This window comes from Propithecus coquereli, unplaced genomic scaffold (genome assembly GCF_000956105.1).
Source record: "Propithecus coquereli isolate 6110/MARCELLA unplaced genomic scaffold, Pcoq_1.0 Scaffold79, whole genome shotgun sequence".
Classification (NCBI taxonomy): Eukaryota; Metazoa; Chordata; class Mammalia; order Primates; family Indriidae; genus Propithecus; species Propithecus coquereli.
The window spans coordinates 1485742-1492613 of record NW_012154062.1 but is presented as its reverse complement, the minus strand read 5'-3'; the positions used below and the strand labels follow the sequence as shown (position 1 = coordinate 1492613).

Below are 6872 nucleotides of genomic sequence, written 5' to 3'. Positions count from 1 at the left end.
TCACTGTAGGATCTACAGTTCTGTTTACTTTCCACTTTGAAAAATGCACTGCTTTCCTATTTATGTGTGGGCTATAAATTAGTAAGTCACATGCACATGAAAATGAGTGTTCATCTGTTTGTGTGTTTACCAGAACAGGCAAGCAAGCACCTTTATCAAGGCAGACTCTCTTATTTTAAACAAATGTCTTATACTGGAACTAAAATTAGAAGGCATAATTTTTTTTTGCTAGTTTTTCTCATTTTGGACATATATCCACAGAGATGCAAAAAAAATGCATATATAGTATAATCAAAGTGATAGATTCAAGATCTTAAACAAGAAAACAATAACCAAAAGAAGAAACCGCCAGTGTCGCATAAGACAAGATGACCACGCCGTTTCAGGAACTTAACATCTTTGGAAAGGAATAAGATGATTTCCTCCACAGTTAAATCCCTGAGTCTTTGTAGGCCTCAGTTTTCTATCCAGAAAATGAGAAGATAGCTCTAGAATGTCTTTAAGGTTTTTTTTTTTTTTTTCCCTATCACCAACTCTGTATTATTTCTTTGTCCAGGTCATAATGTTTCTTTCTAAAAAATAGAAAAGATTTTTTACCTTTGAAAAACAAATACATAAAATTAAGCATGTGAGAAAGACTAGGCTATAAAGACAGAAGAGTTAGTTCATACACAGCCTGGGACAGGTGTTTGGGGTAGCCTCGACTTTGGATAGAGGCCCTTGGGGGATGTCTGTGCCAGAGTCACAGTGCACCCCCAGCGACCCCTGGAACATGTGTCTGGATGTCCCCATGATTTTCCCAGTACCTTGCAGGCCAGTTTCCATCCTTTAGTCCAGGTATATTCAACCTTGGCACCATCAGCATTTTGGTCTGGATAATTCTTTGTTGTGGGGCGATGTCCTGTGAATTGTAGGATACTTAGCAGTATCTTCAGCCTCTACTCACTAGAAGCCAATAGCATCACCCCATTTGTGACAACCAAAAATGTCTCCAGATATTACCAAACATCTGGTGGGTCAAACTCTACCTCATTGCTGTTGAGAAACACTGCTTTAGCTCAGTGGTTCTTAATCTGTGAGACTGGCCATCTTTCCATTCTTTGTCCCCCCACAACCCGGCTACGACTCCCCTAAATGCCAGAACCTCTTGGATAATTTCAATTTACAAACTACACGTATAACAATGTGAGTGCCCTGCTGGAAAAAATGATAAACAGTGTTAGGAAAAAATTAAACGTTTAATTAAAAGATTGTTTGTTACTTTGTAAGACACATTGTTCATCACCCTGTCATTTGTGGTCCTTTCTTTAATTTGTTCTTGTCTTCTATGCAGAACACATTAGCCTTAATTATTAAAATTGATTATTGCCGGTGCAGCATGGTTCTTTCTAGACAACTCTGCTGTGTAGGAGGAATCACCTTCTTTGTTTTTCATGGCAGTGTTGCCAGAATACATTTTTCTTCTTCTATTGGAAGTGAAGAGACTCACTGGAAAATTCAAGTTTTGTTTCTCCTTCTGGCGTAGCTCTCCAAACATAGAGTCTATGGTGCCCCTTTGGGATCTGTTCAGGACCTCCCTCTCTACCCACCAAAGCAGTGGGTTTCAGACTTGAATGTGCACAGGAATTATCTGGGGACTTGTATAACGTGCACGTTTCTCAGCCCTTCCAGGTTGTTCGGGTCCGAGCTGGGGGCCAGGAATATATGTGTTTCTCATACACACCAGGTGCCTGGCCAGGGGGTGGTGCAGGTGACACTGAGACACACCTCACTGCAACGATCTCTACCTCCCTTAGGTCTGTCCTTAATTCCCTGGAGACCTGTACCCTGTGAAGTCCCCATTTCCTGATACCTAGGCCCGTTCTCTTCTTTGAATTCCAGCCATTCTCTTCTAAAAGTTGGAATCAGTGGATAATCACTGATGCTATTTGGGGCCAGCCTTGTGACAGACACTGCCAGAAACACAGGGAAGTCCTGTGCGTGCTTCTCACGTGGAAGTAACCCACTGCTCCCTCGTATCTTCCAATATATGTTTTTTTTAATAAAATATACTACATGTCCTACTGTCAACCCCAATAGTAAATATTAGCAAACTTTAACATTTTATAGTGCTTAGATTTAAAAAAAATTTTTTTTTAATTTTCTCCAATACCTTAAGAATTCATTAAAAATCTGGTAGAACTCATAAATAAGTTCAGCACAGTTAGGGAATATAAGGATTTGTATATGGTATATGAATCATATCTCACTACTGACTTTAAAAATTCTCCCCAATGGATCCTCTTGTCTGGGGTACACACCCCACTTTGGAAAACTCTGGCCAGGACGATTTCAGCAACCCCTCAAGATTTCTCTCCTTCTAATCTTGACCAATCGTCCTTCACGGTTGTGGCTAAAATATGATGCTAATTATGTCACTTACCCTTAACTGGCTCATTTTTTCTAATTAGATGCAGTTCAGACTCCTTGGCATGGCCTTAAATGGTGCCCACGCTTTTCCAGGATAGATAGATTTCTCGTTCATTTCTTAGAGCTCTCTGTTTAATATATACGAAGTACTCTATAAAACAATAAATCATCCGGAAGTCACTGTGCTTAAGCTTATTAAACACTGCGTTTAAGGTCTGAAACGATCTTAAACATGAAATGATGAAAAAAAAATCTCTCGGATGGTGCTTTCAGCAACAGCCCCCCTCAAACTGACCCAAGGGCAGATGTTCTTCACTCTAAATTCCATACCACTGGAGTTTGGTAAGTCTCCAGGGCTTAGCGGCTTGACTTGTAAGTTGCATTGCAGACTCCTAGAAATGTCATTACCTTCTAAAGCGTCTTTCTCCCTTAAGACAGCACAAAGGAAACAGTCTGAGACCTCCCCTTTTTACTTTCACTTAAAAAAAAAAATCCATGTGTTCATGTATCAGGTAATATATTAGTTATTATGAGCATTATAAAAATAGGTAAGACAACGATACTGGCTCTCAGCTTGTGAGAGCTTAAGGTATTTGTCATTGTCAGGCCAGTAATATCTATAAATCCAGAACTGTGCCACGTACTGTCTTCCCTGCACTAGACACGGAAGGATGTAAGAGGAGGGGGAAAAATGACCTTTCTTTGCCTTTAAAGAGCTTGTAATCAGCAGAGGAAATAAAAGTCACACACAGGCCGGAATCTGTTTTGTGCTGAGTGTGTGGCGGAGGCATTTGAGGGCTTCAGTCACGCAGAAGAGGAGGAGATGGGGAGACTGGAGTGACTCTGGCTCCGAGTGGACCTGGAGGAGGGCGAGCGGCCCCGAGTCCAGCCTGCGCGTTGGAGAGCCGTGGAGGGGACCCCACCAGCACACAGGGAGCTCAGCAAGGGCGGTAGAGCTGAGTCCAGTTCTGCCGCGTTCAGAAGTGGAGTGTTTTGAAGCTTATGTCGTTAGCAGCCCTTTGGATTTAGAAGGCTGTGCCAAGGGGGCTTTATGACGAAAGCTGGGAGGATGGGGCTGCTGCCACTCTGTCCTGACCTCTGACCTCGAGCAAGGACTCGAACTCTCCGAATCTCTATGTCCCCTAAGATGACGAGGGTAGAAGGGGCCATGGCCAGCTTCTCTTCCACCCGGGGATTCCTAGGACTCTGTGCCCCACAGCTGGGGGGGGGGGTCTGGTGGCAGGACTGTGGCTGTTCCCCTCCCTTCTCCCAGCACCAGCATAGCAAGTGCCTGGCACGCAGTGGGTGCTCAGTGAGAGTCTGTGGATGGATAACTGTGTCATCCTCCCCCTGGCGCGCTCAAGAGTCCCTTCTTCCTCTTTCCTTCTCGCAACCATCTGCCTTTCTACGTCATCGTTTCCTTTTATTTTCCACAGCTGTCTTTCATCCTGCTCTCCGTGGTAAGTACTAAGTCAGTCTTATGTTTGGTATCGAGGCCTAAAGAGCTGACTCTGGGCCTGGGTCCCAGGCTGCGCGTCAGGCAGGAGGCCCCAGCTCTGGCTCAGCGCTCGATTCACTGCCGGGTCCTGCAAGACACGGCGAGGTCTTGAACAGCCTGGTTGCCTTTCCCGCTGCCTCATTGGTGAGGCAGTACTTTCTTCATAGAGATGAAATTAGAGCTTGATATTTTAAAGGAAAATACGAAATTTCCCTCAGACTCAAAGTGCTGTATAAATAGGAAAAAATTAAATCTTTAAAAAAAATGTTAACTGACATATAATTATATATTTTTATGGGGTGCAATGTGATGCTTTGATATATGTACACCTTGTGGAGTGATGAAATAGAGCTAATTACTATGCCCATCACCTCACATACTTAGCATTTTTTATAGAACATTTAAAATCTCTTTCAGCAATTTCGAAATACATGGTGCATTATCATTAACTGTAGTCACCATGATATTCAGTAGAGCTCCTGGACTTACTTTTCCTAACTGAAATTTTGTGTCCGTTAACCAATATCTCCCCTCACCTCTGGTAGCTGTCACTCTCCTCTCTACTTCTATGAGTTCTACTTTTTTTGATTCCACATATAAGCAAAATCATACAGTATTTGTCTTTCTGTGCCTGGCTTGCTTCACTTAACATAATGTCCTCCAGGTTTGTCCAAGTTGTCACAAATGACAGAATTTCCTTTTTTTTTTTTTTTAGGACTGAATAATATTCTGTTGTGTATGTATATACTACATTTTCTTTTTCCATTTATTCATGCATTCATTCATGGACATTTAGGTTTCTTCCTTATCTTGGTACTCGTGAACAGTGCTGCAATGACCATGGTAGTATAGATATCTTTTTGAGATCCTGATTTCATTTTCTTTGGCTAGAAACTCAGAAATGGGATTGCTAGATCATATGGTAATTCTATTTTTAGTTTTCTGAGAAACCTTATACAGTCTTCTATTAATATAATGGTCGTACTGAGTTACATTCCCACCAACATGGTTTCCCTTTTCTCCACATCCTTACCCACTCTTGTTATCTTTCATCTTTTTGATAATAGCCATTCTTGCAGGTGTGGGGTGATATCTCATTGTGGTTTTAATTTGTATATCCCTGATGTTGAGCATTTTTTCATATATCTATTGGCCATTTGTATGTCTTCTTTTGAGATATGTCTTCTTTTGAGGTCTGTGTTGGTCCATTTGTGCTGCTATAACAGAGTACCATAGACTGGGTAATTTATAAAGAACAGAAATTTATTTTTCACAGTTCTGGAGGCTGGAAGTTCAAGTTCAAGAAGCCAGCAGGTTTGGTATCTGGTGAAAGCCTGGCCATGCTTCCAAGATGGCACCTCATTGCTTCATCCTCCAGAGGGGACAAATATTGTGTCCTCGCATAGCAGAATATGGAAGGGCGAAAAAGGGCCCAAGCTAGTTCCCTTCAGCCCTTATATAAGACAGTAATCTGCTCATTTCCCAAAGGCACCACCTCTTCATACCAACACAATGGGGATTAAGTTTCAACATGAGTTTTGGTGGGGACACATTCAAACCATAGCAAGGTTCATTGCCCATCTTTTAATTGGTTTATTGTGTTTAAGTTGTTTGAGTTCCTTCTATATTTTGGATATTAGCCCCTTATCTGAAAAAATTAAATCTTAAGTGACATCTCAAACTTGTCTCAAAATTTTAGATAAAATTTTATTGTAAATATTGTCAAAGGACTTACTTAAATATGTTGACATGTAACCATAACGGTTTTTCTTGCATCTAATATTTTAATGCTATTTTTTAAACTGTCACTTCCTAACTTAAAACAATTTTGTGAGTTTACGCCATTTCCTATCTCATTGCATTTTCTTTAAACTTTGTCAGATATTCTATTTCTCTGCCCTCTCTGAAATCCCTTTTGCTAGTGTCATCTCATAAAAATATTATATGTGCATCCCTAAAGAATGAAAAGAGCAAAGACAAAAGAAAAAATTTGGGATTCCTACTTTGTCTTTCTTCATTATGTCCATTACAAATTTAATTGTCCTGAGTCTGAGAATGTCACGTGTCTCCACGGCTGCAGCCTTCTCTGTTTTTACCATCAGTTTTTGTCAGAAAAATATGTATCTCATTTATCATGAGATTCTAACATTAGAATAATTTACATGGTTGACCTATCTATGCCCATAAGAGCCACTTGGCATTTTTATTTCACTGGTCAAAATGGACAGATTTATGAAGATGTGCTTTTGAAATGCCTTATTTTGAGATTACTTTCTTGACCCTTGCTTCATGAAGGCAGTGAAGTAGAAGTCAAGCATTGCTCATTGAACATCAGCATTTCTTTTACTGGTTTCTCCTTTAAAATAAAGCCTAAGTGACTAACCCTTTATTCTGTTGTAGAAATAGGTTTGTAAAACATAGCTTAGTAACAATGAATAGACCCTGGCAAGCCCCATCACTGGAAGGAAAGTGACAATATATGATGCTGTACATATTGTCATTCTGGCCGGTATTTCTCATTAAAATAAGTAGAAGTGGTAATTTGTATGAAAAAAACATTTATCTTATTGTACATGTGAAATTTATACTTAAGAATTCGGATAATTTGTATGTAAAAATGAAACAGTAAGCAGTCACACAATTTCAGGAATGCAAGGGAATTCCATGTCTTTGTTTCAAGAATGTTTTTAATGCCAGAAAGGTCAGTAGCATATCTTCTTGGGTAGCCTATTGCTACGATGATATAAATGGTGCCCCTAGAATAGATATCCTTTGACCTGGGACCAACCATGTTGCATTGGTGCATGATGCCTATAACAATGCTATTCAGGCAATAATGACTACTTTGGGTCGATAAGGTTGAAGGAACTATGAATCTCTGCTTTGAAGGGGAAAAAAGCAGAGACAGCTACCTTTTTTGTAATATCATCTGATAGGTTTCAGAGAAGAATCATTTCTTGGTAGC

General features: G+C 40.3%; 1 protein-coding gene across 1 annotated transcript in view; it reads left to right on the top strand.

Annotated features, from left to right (window-relative positions):
• Positions 1–6872, top strand: part of LOC105825205 (PH and SEC7 domain-containing protein 3-like) — a 132753-nt gene that overhangs the window by 105085 nt on the left and 20796 nt on the right. The gene's annotated exons all lie outside the window — the stretch shown is intronic.